This window comes from Stegodyphus dumicola, chromosome 11 (assembly GCF_044657685.1).
Source record: "Stegodyphus dumicola isolate Sdum_Otavi_A_Nest chromosome 11, ASM4465768v1".
NCBI classification, from domain to species: domain Eukaryota; kingdom Metazoa; phylum Arthropoda; class Arachnida; order Araneae; family Eresidae; genus Stegodyphus; species Stegodyphus dumicola.
The window spans coordinates 35,440,412-35,453,318 of NC_140778.1; the positions used below are offsets into that span (position 1 = coordinate 35,440,412).

The window sequence follows — 12,907 nt, forward strand, 5'->3', positions numbered from 1 at the left end:
ATGACAGGATGTCCTGAAGATGTTGATTCTCAGATGTCCTGAGGAGTTCACCAATTTCACATCCTGAGGACATTCATTCTGCATTGTCCGGAAGACTTTCGTTGTCAAACATTTTGAGGATATTTGTTCTCAAATTTACCAGTTTTAATTTTTTGACATTGCACATCTGAAACTTGCACATTATTTTATTTTTCATATGTATTTTACTAAGTTGTTTCTAAATGCTGTACATTAAAAATATTGATATGATTGATGATTTATTCTTGTTATTTTGTTATTAATTTTAACTGCTATTTTTTCTGACGTTTTTAAAAATTTATTTAGTCATGGAAAAGATTTTTTTCAATGGATTAGCATTTTCTAGAATATTTGCAAAATTCTAAATAACATATTTTTTTATAAAAAATGTATAAATTACATGTATAATTACAGATTACAAACCCTACTACAAATATAGGTAAAATTAGATATAGATATATTTAATTACGGAAACGAATTTTTTTTTTAAATTTGGATATAGAGACATTAGGTATTTTTTTGGAAGCAGGAAACATGAAAAATTAGCAACTGCCTTCGCCGGGAATCGAAGGACGGACCTCTGGAATACCGGCCCAGTGTGCAGAACCACTACACCACAAAGACACGCTAGGTGTGGTGGTGGTGTATTTAATTATGGCAAAGCACACTAGGGCTATCTGCCTAAGGGGAGGGATGTCTTCGTGGAGGACTTTCTAAGGGAAACTGGCTCGTATACACGTTACACTTGGGGAAAACCACGAAAACACCCATGCAGCCAGCCCGTTCGCGGGATTCGAACCTCGGATCGCACTACCAAGGTTCAGCGACTTTACCGCTCGGCCGCTGGTGGGCCGAAGACACGCTAGGAAAGCGGGAGAAATACCTTATATTACTTCTCTTTTTAAAGGCCGACTTTTTTTAAGGGAATCCAATCACTTAATCCTGGGTGTGGATATATCTCATCCAACACCTTTTTAGTTCGGGCGCCACTGTAGAGATATTAGGATTTTTTGGGGAAGCCGTAGAGATGAAAAATTAGCAACCGCCTTCGCCGTGAATCGAACCACAGACCTTTGAAATACCGGGCCAGCGTGCAGAACTGTTACACCACGAAGGCACGCTAGGAAAGCGGGAGAAATACCTCATAAGGAAAATTTTTTTCCTCTAATTACAGGACAGAAAATGTTTTTCAATCGCGCGATCTGTTATTGATATTGAATTGCAGTCGTGCGATAATTTCGCAGTAAAGATACATCTCTGATGACTATCCAAGATTCTAGAAACTTTGGTCTTATATAGAGATGGTCGTCTTATAGAAATAATGCTTAATATCAATATTTATTTATAATCTCAGAACTATTGGTCACTTTCAGAAGTGGTCGTTTGAGAGGCGATTACTGATACTCTCATATTCCAAAATTTGTTTATATTCTCAGAAATATTGGATGGAAGGTAGTCGTCCCATACATGCAAAATTTTACATTTCATTAAAAATGAATTCGTCATTATTTAACTATTTCCCTATTAATTAATTAGATAAAGAAAAAATTAGGAAATAGTACTGTTTATTACGGAATAATGTAGGAAGTTCTACAGAACTATATTCTTTCGCGTCATTGCACATTGTATCCGGCAAACTACTAGTTCCTCGTATTCTTCCGCAAATCCGTAAACATCTGTCTGATTTGAAACGAAATCCAAAATGGCTGCGCCATGAGATTAACTTTATGGATATTTTTTGTTGCATGAAAGGTAAGTTCAGTTGCAATACTTGTATGTTTACTTTTTTGCTTTTCGAATTTATGTTATTTATGTCATTTTGACAGTTAAATGTTTCACAGCTTTATGAATTGTTACCATTCTGTCGTGAATTACGTGTATCTCAATGGCTGGCTGTCTTTTCAAATATCTAATTTGCCCTGCTATCCAAATGTTTATGACTGAATTTTTTTTAGTCTAGTTTATGCATTCAGTTTCAAAATAATATGTGTGATCAGATTGCTTATTATTTTATTGCAGCAATAAATTTATGTTAAATAGTTTGAACAATTGTATAAAATAAGAGTTTGCATTGTTTTGTCCAAAATATGTATGGTTGAAACATTATCTTAATCTAGTTTGTAATTCAACTTTTTTTGGGGTTACTGTTCTGTTATTGGGACCAGAATCGAAAATGTATGAACCTGTGTTCGTAAGTATGTGCATAGATGTGTATATGTAGACACACAAACATACAAATATACAAGCATACATAAATACAATTCTGAACCCGGTCCTGATAACAGAACAGTACCTTTTTTTAATCTTTTTTGAATATTTTATAAAAGGCTTAAGCATTTTTCAAACTGCATATCATTTTAAGATTCGACTTGCAGGAAGACAAAATATGGTCATTCAATCAAATGCTTATGATTGCTTTTAACATTTTCTCATAAATATTGTTTGCATTTTTATTGTATTTTAGATACTTTAGTTATGTAAAGTGAACATGAAAATATTAGGAAAGCTGAAGAATATGAATAGCTACCATAATACATGTATTTTTTCATCGAGCCCATTGTTTTAGAAACCAATGCACCATTATTATATGCTGGCTTATTTTATAGTTATATGCAGTTTAATTTTATGTTCATGTTACTGTAGTATTGTCATTATAATAAAAGTATTGATAATTTTTGTTGAATCTTGCAAGTTGCCTAACATTCAGAATTATTACTACCGAATTTTACTGATAGGTTTTTTTCGAGTTGACATAATCTGTCTGATAAATAAAATAAACTGGTGTTTAAATTATATGCATTTCTCTTAATGTTTCATTGAAAGTGAGATGGAAATATAAATGCTATCCAGAAAAGTGAATTCTTTTTGCCTGAAATAACAAACTGTACTAAATGATTAATGTTTATATCATTTTAGAAATGTCAATATTAAAGTTTCTCCCCCTTCTCTTCTTTGATTTTGAAATAATTTATAATAAAATAATATATGCATAAGTGTAATTAATGTTCAATAATATAATTTATTTTTACTGATATTTTTATATTTCTTATCTGGGTTTTCTTTTGGTGTTAGAAGGAGGAAAAGACTAATGTTTTAATTAAGGAAATAATTAAAACATTACAGTCTTTTAAATAACACAGTTACAGTAATGTTTATTGAAGCAATCAGTACTGTGTGATTGCCAGTGATTGAATAATGTTAAAATGCATTGTTCATAAGGAAATTTGCTTATCTTTGTGTTATAGATTTTATTTTGACACAAGCTGAAATTTGAATTATTGAAAGCACTTTGAAAACCCAAATTATTTCCTGAATCATTAATCAGGCCAATATATAACATACAAATTTTCATACAAAATTATTTCTTTGAGCATATTATAAAGAGCTCATTTAATTTTATTATTTGTACAAATTTTAGACAAAAGTAGCATGTAACAGTTAAAGATTTATTGAAGCCTACTTGTTACTTGTGGTAACAAAGAAGTGTGAAAGATATTGCCACATTAGCGAACATGACGATCATTGATGCTTAGTTTAGTAATTTAATAATATATTGAGAAATGCTGGGAATTTTCAGAAGTAGACATTTCGGAAATGATGGGCTTGATAAGAAATTTACATGGTTTTATTATTTATTCTTTAGTTAAGAATGGATTTTAGATGTTCATGTGAAAGAATTATGTTTAATTATATGTGAAAGAATTGTTAAAGTTTGGCATTTAAAAAAATTAATTAATAATATGCAATTATCTTTTTATTATACATATATTACTATATATTTCTAATGCGCTATGTAAATGTCAATGCTAAACAATTGAGATACTATTGTCAGGGCAATCTTTTCTTATACATGAAAAATTCTGATACTTTCTTATCATCTGCCCTCACAGCTTCAACTTATGCTAAAACAGCAAGAGTATGCACACGATAATAGCAAACTATGAATATGCATACCACACACATGTATTTACATGCTTTATATTTAATCTTTATTTCTGAATAGTATTCCATTGGATGAAAAATATGTGAATATTGACCCAATGTATATATTTTTGTGTTTGTGCATCCTAAAATTTCTTGTTTCTTATAAAGTGCTTATTTGAATTACTACTTGTGAACAGAGCAGTAGATATGAACCATAAACTAACCATTTTGCCAATTTTCACAGCTTTGCAGACAGTCAGAAAGCACCAAAATTTGTAATAATGTTAAGTTTAAATGATGTTCTATACTTTTGTGTTAATTTTTCTATTCTATTAATTCTATTACTGTGTTATCAAAATTTCTGCAGGAATTTCAACTGGTTAAGATGTTATTACCATGTGGAGAAGAATTTGGTTTTCAAGCTAGAAAAAATTGCAGCTGAAGGATTTTGTAGAAGGTCAGTCAAACTGGTTTTAGTTAATTATAATTTAATTTTGGGTGAAGAATTCTCAAATTTATTTATCATAAGTGTCTAAAGGTCTTCTAAATTAAATTCTGCTTGTTTTTGAAATTTTTCATGACATTCATTCTTTGATTATTATTATTTTTTTTAATTTACTAACTTATATCCAGGCACATAATGTTGCATTTAATGCCATACCTTAAATATTGTAAAATGTTAAAATAATACATTTCACTTAAAAATGTGGTTGTGACAGTAAATTTTCTGTTACATTTAATCATATCTATAAACATTGGTATACATCATTTTTCAATAATCTGTATATTATTTTGTGCATTTCTTTTACATCCAAGATCTGGCATATGACTTGCTTTTCAAATTGATAACATGGTGTAATAATGTAATCTAATGGTTAAAGTTTACTATGGAATGGGCCAAATTTAATAAATTATTCTTTGATAGAAATTTATTCATGTGTTCGGTGTGTCTCATCTCTTTAAATTACTAAAGTAAATTTTATGTACTTGCATTTAGGAATTTTGACTGTATCAGAGTAATTTTGTTTCAGTTATTATAACGTGCAAGGGAAAAAATTTATTCATAGCTCCGTATTTAAAATTAGTTAATTAAAGTCCTTAATAAAGAGGGGCGTTTTGTTGTTTTTAATGTTGATAGAGTTTAATTCAAAAATATGCCACATTAAGGGTTACTTTTCAACCTAATTTAAAATTTTCATTACTTTAACATGTCCAATAATTGTTATTTTAACTCCGATATTGTAATAATATCAAAATTCCTTACTTTTTGATAGGTAATCTAAATGTAAAACAAGAAAAGAAAAAATTAAAATCTAGAAGTATATTTATTTCATACCTCTAAAAAATAAAAACAACACAAGCACTTTTTACTGTCTATCTGCATAGTGTGGCATGTCCCGTAAGACTGAGATTTGTATGGTCAAATCTATGTTTCAGTTAAAGGAAAATATGCATTTTCCTTTCCTTTTTATGCATTTTCCACAGTCTTCTGATTTTCCCTTCGATTAAGGATTCTGTATATACTAGCATAAGAAATATATTAGTTAATGCAGTGTTATACATCAATATTTATAGACAATTATTGTGGCTATGTTTATTATAATTTTGTTCACTGTAATGGCTGGAGTGCCTAAACCATCATGCTGTGTAAACAAAACTCAAATCTTCATCTCTGCATACTGCTCCACTAGTGTTTAAACCACTGAAATGGTGATTATGGTAGAACATCTTTGGTAAAAATTTACTCTACTGTAACCCTTGACGAATCGTTTCTTTTTTTTATATCAAGATCGTCACCTGAGAGGATCGGCACCAATTTCAAGGTGGCCGCTACACAAAAACCAAAATAAGAAGTCAAAGACATACACAAACTCTGTGTCCATGTACACATTGACCTATTAAAACAGAGAACTGCATAAACTGGGCATTGTGCACTGCCTTAACTTTAAACGATGGTACCCACACCAAAATAATAAATAACATGTTCAAAATACAAGACCATACCACTTCCGTGCAACCAAACACAGCAATTGAAAAGAATGGTAAGAACCAAAAACCTGGGACCGTACGAAAGGTTTACTATTAAAAAAAGTAGCCCAAAACTAAATTTATCACAGCATGTTGGCAATATTTGCAGAAATAACTCCTTTTTATTGACAAAATTTTTTTTTTTTTTTTTCCCAAAGGCTACTTTCGCCAACATTATCAACATTAGGGTTACCGAAAAACTTATTTGACGCAGTGGGCTTCCACATTTCACAAACAACCAATACCACTTTGCGATTTTTTTTCAGACAGAAACCAAGGTGTACCATACGGTAAAGATTAGCCACATCTTCATTTACTACTGTTACAAGTACTTCTTTGGTAAATTTCTGCGGTTAAATTCAAAAGTTTAAAATTGCATTAACATGATCAGATTCAGAGTCATAGCTAGGGTTTTCAGCGCTCAGGGACAACTGAAGATTTCATGCCCCCTACTGGTTGCCAAGATGGAAAACATTTAATTCTAAAATGCTCTAACATCAGTTTGGCACCCCTTGGATTCTGAACCCCGGGACAGATGCCCCCCTTGCCCCCCTCTAGCTACGCCCCTGATCAGATTTTATTTTCTGCACGTAACTAACAATTACTTATGTGTTGTCAGATAAATGTTACCAGATGCAGTTAATTATTTTTTACTTGCCAATCTCACGAGACAAGTTTTTTTTTTTTTTGCTCCTGCAAGACTTTACTTTGTGTTGCAAAATAAATTCATTCTCACTCTTTTTGGACTTGCCTACACATTAAATTAAAAATAGTTTTATGAATAGGTAAGATGTGATTATCATAATTTTGTTTCTCTCTTTATCTTGGCAACTTTATATGTTGATTCAGTATCCAGGTTACCTACCAGTGGCTGATTGATAAAACTGCTCATATGTTCAGCTGGTGGTTTGAGTTTATTTTCTGACATAAAAAATTTTAAAAGGCCCCATGTTTATTTCACTATAATCGAAAAATCAAATAATTGCTACTCTGTTTATAGGTACTAAATGTTAAAATATTTTAAATGCTTCCTTTAATTTGCATTCTAATAGTCATTTGTTTAAATTTAATTATGAATTATATTCACATATAGTAATTGTGAGTGTTTTTTTTATTTTAGGTGCTGTGAAAGGCAATGATAGAGATCCAAGTTATCAAGAGTTCTTATATACATAAGAATACATGGATATAAGATTGTTTTTCATGAATTCAAATAAAATGTGATAAATTGGATTAATAAAAACTATTTTGAATTTTGAAAAGTGTTTTTCCTCTGTTAATCATAATATAGTGCCATACATTTCTGAATGTGTTTTTTTTTCATACAAATAAATAGCTTTACAAAAATTTGTCATATTAATAGATATTGCATAATTTAGCATTATTATAAATATTTATTATAGCAGATTTAGCTGAACTACTTTTTTAGTCTCTTTGCAGATAAAGTCACAAAGGTAAGTGGTTAGATATTTTTCTGTATTCCCCATTAAGTAATTTTATCTGGTAAATTACCATTACTTATATACTAAAGGTGAAAGAATAAGCTTCTTTGAAGATACAAAAATTTGCAGATATTTCAAAAAAATTGGTATACGTAAAAAAGTTCTTAAATTGCCACATATGCGAAACTGAAAATGTTATATATGAAATAGTTCAGAAATATAAATATTTTCACTATTTTTTAACTATAATTCACTGCATTTGTTATATATAATCACAGTTTAAGGTAGAAGTGCTTTTCTCATTGTGATTTCTCGTGTATTTTGATTCATAAATACACGTACATAAATCCACGTATTTTGATTTCTCTTTTGAGACCGAATAAAAAATGAACTAAACATTCTCGTTGACATTGAGAGTTGAATAAAAGCTCACCTCAAAATAAAATGAATTAATAAATTTATGGAAAATTTTACATTGCATATATTGAGCAGAAAGAGTAAACTGAATATACTTAATGGAATTAATAATTGGTAGAGTTGATAGCAGAATAAAATGCCTTAATTGCATGGTAAACAGTAGATCTTTTGAAGTTTTTCTATGTTGCGTAAAATGCAGATTTAAATTTTTGATATTGATTGTCATATAAATGGCAATTACTGTTTTATTTTGCTCTGAAATGAATGGTTAGTAATAAAATTCTGGATGAGACAACCTTTAACATGCGCTAGAATTTACAAAGTTTAATTTGGTGTTGATTTCAACGGGTAAATTTCATTTTACTGAATTTTGCGTAAAATAATACCAATGAACCATTGCAAATTATTTTCAGAACTTTTTTTTTAAACTAAAAGGGCTATTTTGAAATGTGACTTCATATCGTCAGTCGTAAACTTGTTTCGCTTTTCATTCAAGTCTTGCCATTTGGCAAAATTTAACATATTTACCTTTAAAATCTAATATATTATTGACTAACAAGCCAAGCTATTTAAAAGCATTACACACAGTTCTTAACAATGCTTTTTTTAATTTTTAATCTGATTGATTTAAAATGCATTTAATTCATGATATATCTAATTGAAAACATTTTAATATTTCTACATAATTACATGATATATTTCTTCATTTTTCAAATATATAGAAGATATATAACTTTCTGGTGTCAGTATCTTATAAAATGTTTTGCTATTTCCACTGCCCCATCTGTATTGATAATCTATGCATTCATAAACTTTTAGCCTCTTTGAGTGACTGCTAAAATCTGAGGCCTTTCAGATTTTTTTTTTTTTTTTTAATTGTGTGAGCAGAAAGATAGAATTTTAGAAGAGCTTCTTGAGTTACCTTTTGAATGATATAAAGAATTGTTAACATAATGTCAAATTTTTACAACTAAATATTAAATATATAAAAAAGCCTGCAGCATTCTCATGTTACGAAAACATATTTATTTATTCTGAGGCTAGGAATTGATTTAGTTTTAAAAATACAATTTATTCCTTTTAACAATTTCCCAACAGTGTCAGATGCCGAGCAGTAAAGTCGCTGAACACTGGTAGTTCGGTCCGAGGTTCGAATCCCGCGAACGGGCTGACTGCATGGGCGTTTTCGTGGTTTTCCCCATGTGTAACGTGTATACGAGCCAGTGGCCCTTAGAAAGTCCTCCACGAAGGCATCCGTCCTCTTAGGCAGATAGCCCTAGTGTGCTTTGACATAATTAAATACACACCCAACAGTGTCATCAAAACACTATAAATTCCTTACATGTTTTAAAGAAAGATGATTCATTTATGTAAAGATTATTAAATGGGTAATTTTATTATTCAATTTTTAATACAAATTAACTGAAATTAGAAACTGATTTTGTAAAATAATTTAATTATGAATAATTCAATTTGGTGGCTATTGGATGTTTAAAAATGATCAAAAGATATTTAATATCTTAAAAATAAAAGCAAAATTTTCAGTTTTAATATTTTGTATTAATAATTCATTTTAATTTCCTTGCTCAGTTTTAATATATTCACAAATTCAGATTTAAAAACAAAATAAGTTGTATAAATATTTTCAACATTTCTGATTTTTCCATAGTAACCATAGGAGAACGATTTGAGACTATCTGTGTAAAAAAAAGTAGGTTTTAGATCATCACACCTTCACATACTTTCACTGGAATTTTCCTCTGTATATATACTGGGATGTGACACTAAGCAGTTGAGAGTATGTATTTCAGAGGTTAAAGGGATATTGTAACTAGTGTTTCAAATCCTGATAACATCCCGTACGCTGTTGGTGGGATATAATGGGATGTGCTTAGGAGGTTTGTGGGATGTCCTGAGGATGTAGTAAGTAGGAGTTCATATCCTAATAACATCCCGCACGCTGTCGATGGGACTTGGTTAGGATGTCCTGAGGATATCCCGGGATGTGACATTAAGCACTCGGGAGGAGGTGTTTAGGAGGTTCGCGGGATATTCCGGGATGTCCTGAGGATGTGCGCATATCCCGCGAGCAACATCCTTGGGATATCCCAAGGATGTTTTTGTGCTATGTGGGATTGGATTCTGAATGCATTGTATCGCATAACGATCTTGGAGCACAAAGAGACATCGATTCTGATAATCTCCTTAACACAAATAATGAACCAAAAATGAATGGCAAACTGGATCAAGTAGACAGAACAGAACTGAAACCAACTGAAGATTCTGAAGAACAGCTCGTTGATCTCGTCGTTGGTAACGTCCCTGTTATCTGCTTTGATGACGAGTACACTCAACATCCTTCTTCGAATCGTAGCAAGCGTTTCAAAATTTCAAACATAAAAAAAACATTACTGAAATATTTCTGCTTTAAAAAATTAAAAATAAATAAAGGACTTAAAACATATTATATAGATCTGAGATAAGTTCACACAATTTCAGTTTGTATTCGTGATAAATTTGTTTGCGATGACACCAATCTCGACTGACCAGTACTTGCCTAAAAATTGGACATTGACTGACCAGTGACTGACTAAATGAGAATCTCATTGACTAAAAGTAGGACATTGACTGACCAGTGACTGACTAAAAATTAGACATTTTCTGACCAGTCACTAACTGAAGATCACATTGACTGAACAGGGCCTGCCTAAAAATTGGACATTCACTGACTATGTGACTGACGGTCTCCTTGATTGCCCGTTGACTGACTAAAAATTGGACTTTTTCTGACCAGTGACTTACTAAATGACAATCTCATTGAGTGACTAAAAGTAGGACATTGTCTGACCAGTGACTGACTAACTGACTATCTCATTGACAGATCGGAGACTGACTAAATTTGGACATTGACTGAGCACTGACAGACTAAAATTTGGACATTCACTGAACAGGAACTGAGAAAGTGAAGATCTTCTTGCCTGACCAGTGACTGAATAAAAATTGGACATTGACTGACTAAGTGACGATCTCATTGGCAGCCTAGTGACTGAGTGACGATCTGATTAACTGACCAGTGACAGAATAAAAATTGGACATTCACTGAAAATCAACTGAGAAAGTGAAGATCTCTTTGCCTGACCACAGACTGAATAAAAATTGAACATTGACTGACCAATGACTGACTAAGTGACGTCCTTATTGACTGAGCATTGGATTTGGACGGAAGAAATTGCCTTTTTCGATAAGAGAGAGGAAAGATGTTTTCTGTCCATTCGATTGCGCTACAGCTGAAATGGAAACAGAAAATCATTTTAAAATTCTTTTCTAGAGCTACATTTCAAAACTGCAAAATTTACATGAAATTATATGGTAACCTGAAATTAAAATATTATTTGCAGTTAAATTCCGTTACTAAATTTGTTTTTCTTGTGCTCTTAAATTAATTTACTAGTTTACACACCATGTTCAGTTATGATTTACCAATTTGCTCTATTTTAACTATAACTTCTCATTGAATTAAGTTAAGCTGTAGCTATTATTGAAATTTTCTTAGGCATGTTTTGCCTTGTTGTCTGTGCTCCCAATTCGAAGTGACCGTCAGCTACTTTCTTTTTGTTTTTCCTATGTGATTTGTCGGCATTTCGTATAAAAAAACCTCCAGATTATCTTTAAAACACGAATAAGGATGTTATTTTGTATATTAGATTCTTTTCTCTCTGTGGCCTTCATGTCAAAACTTATTAGAAATAATAAATGAGAATATATTGCTTTCTTTTCAAACGAAGTATTTTCAGTATGTGTCGCATAGCAATATGCCCTGTGTTTAAGAATGCTAAGAGTTTTACCCTCTTTGATTCTCCGCCAACGTGCTGGCTGCATGGTTGGCTTCTGCAGTTTTCCTTATCTCGATGTATTGAGTGCAGGGGGTGTTCAGGATTTTAACGGTCGACAGTGTCAAGAGCATACCGAGAATACACGGATGGTGGGAAAAAGAAGTAGCGACTCTGCAAAGTGCAAAGCACATTTAACTTAGAACAATCGTGCTGTGACACGTCTCAGCCGTATTGTACATTGTCAATGAAGCCAAATATTAGCTCAAATTACCACCTAGCTAAAGCAGGCGACAGTCGTAAAGTCAGTAAAAAGATCGTGTATCGCTCCCTTCACCATATGAGCTTCGGAAGCCGTAGACACACGAGGGTACCTTTCCTAAATGCATGCCATCGAGTTGCCATTCTTACCTGGGCAAGAGAATATAGAGAATAGACACTAGTGGACATGAAATGTGTAGGAGTGATGAGTCTCGATCCCTCTAATTAATACCGATGGGAGGCTCAGAATATGGCGAGAGAATCATGAATGTATGAATCCGGTGTGACAGATTGGAACTGTACAAGGCAGTGGAGGCTTAATCATGGTCTGGGATGCTTTCTTCTGGTTGTGTTTGGGATCTTTAATACTTGTTCTTACCTCCCTCAATATGATTTTGTACGTGGAGTTGATGAGCTATCATCTCCATCCACTTATGACCCTGTCATTCACACGGAAAGGGAGTATCTCAGAAAGATAACTGCGCCTCTCTCACGTTACGGTTGGCTACTGGTTGGTTGGATGGAAGAGCATTCCTCTGACTTCTCTGTCTCATAAATTGGTTACTTGAGAGCCCTGACTTGAATTCTACTGAGCATCTTTCCAAATTAGTATATCGTATTATTGAGGAATGTACAGAATTGAAGTGTTATGTTCTATTCACTCGTTTTCCATGTTCAGAATGTCTGTTATGATGGTCGTATGAAATGTCGTCGCCTGTTATGATGTCAAAATGTCGTCTGTAGTGGTGGTTTCGTATGTAAGCATATGATTGAGCTTATTATTTATAAGCCTTCCTAGCGCTAAATACATTCCCTCTAATAACATATAGGTCATAGTTGATAGGTCTTCGCTTATTTAAGAGGTACAATACCCTGAAATCGTTACCTATCTATATCTGTCCTTAGTGGATATCATATAAAAGTCAAAAATAAATCCCAGTGTTGGAACAAACCTTTTCACTTGAAGTTCGGAATCACATCCAATGT

The 12,907-nt window shown here is 32.2% G+C and overlaps 1 long non-coding RNA gene across 1 annotated transcript; it reads left to right on the forward strand.

The window, feature by feature from the left end:
- Positions 1 to 1,697: 1,697 nt before the first annotated feature.
- On the forward strand, positions 1,698 to 7,232 carry LOC146993881 (uncharacterized). Its single transcript, XR_015043820.1, has 3 exons — positions 1,698 to 1,770; positions 4,310 to 4,399; positions 7,091 to 7,232. It is a non-coding gene; the product is annotated as an uncharacterized LOC146993881 (long non-coding RNA).
- The last annotated feature ends 5,675 nt before the right edge of the window (positions 7,233 to 12,907 follow it).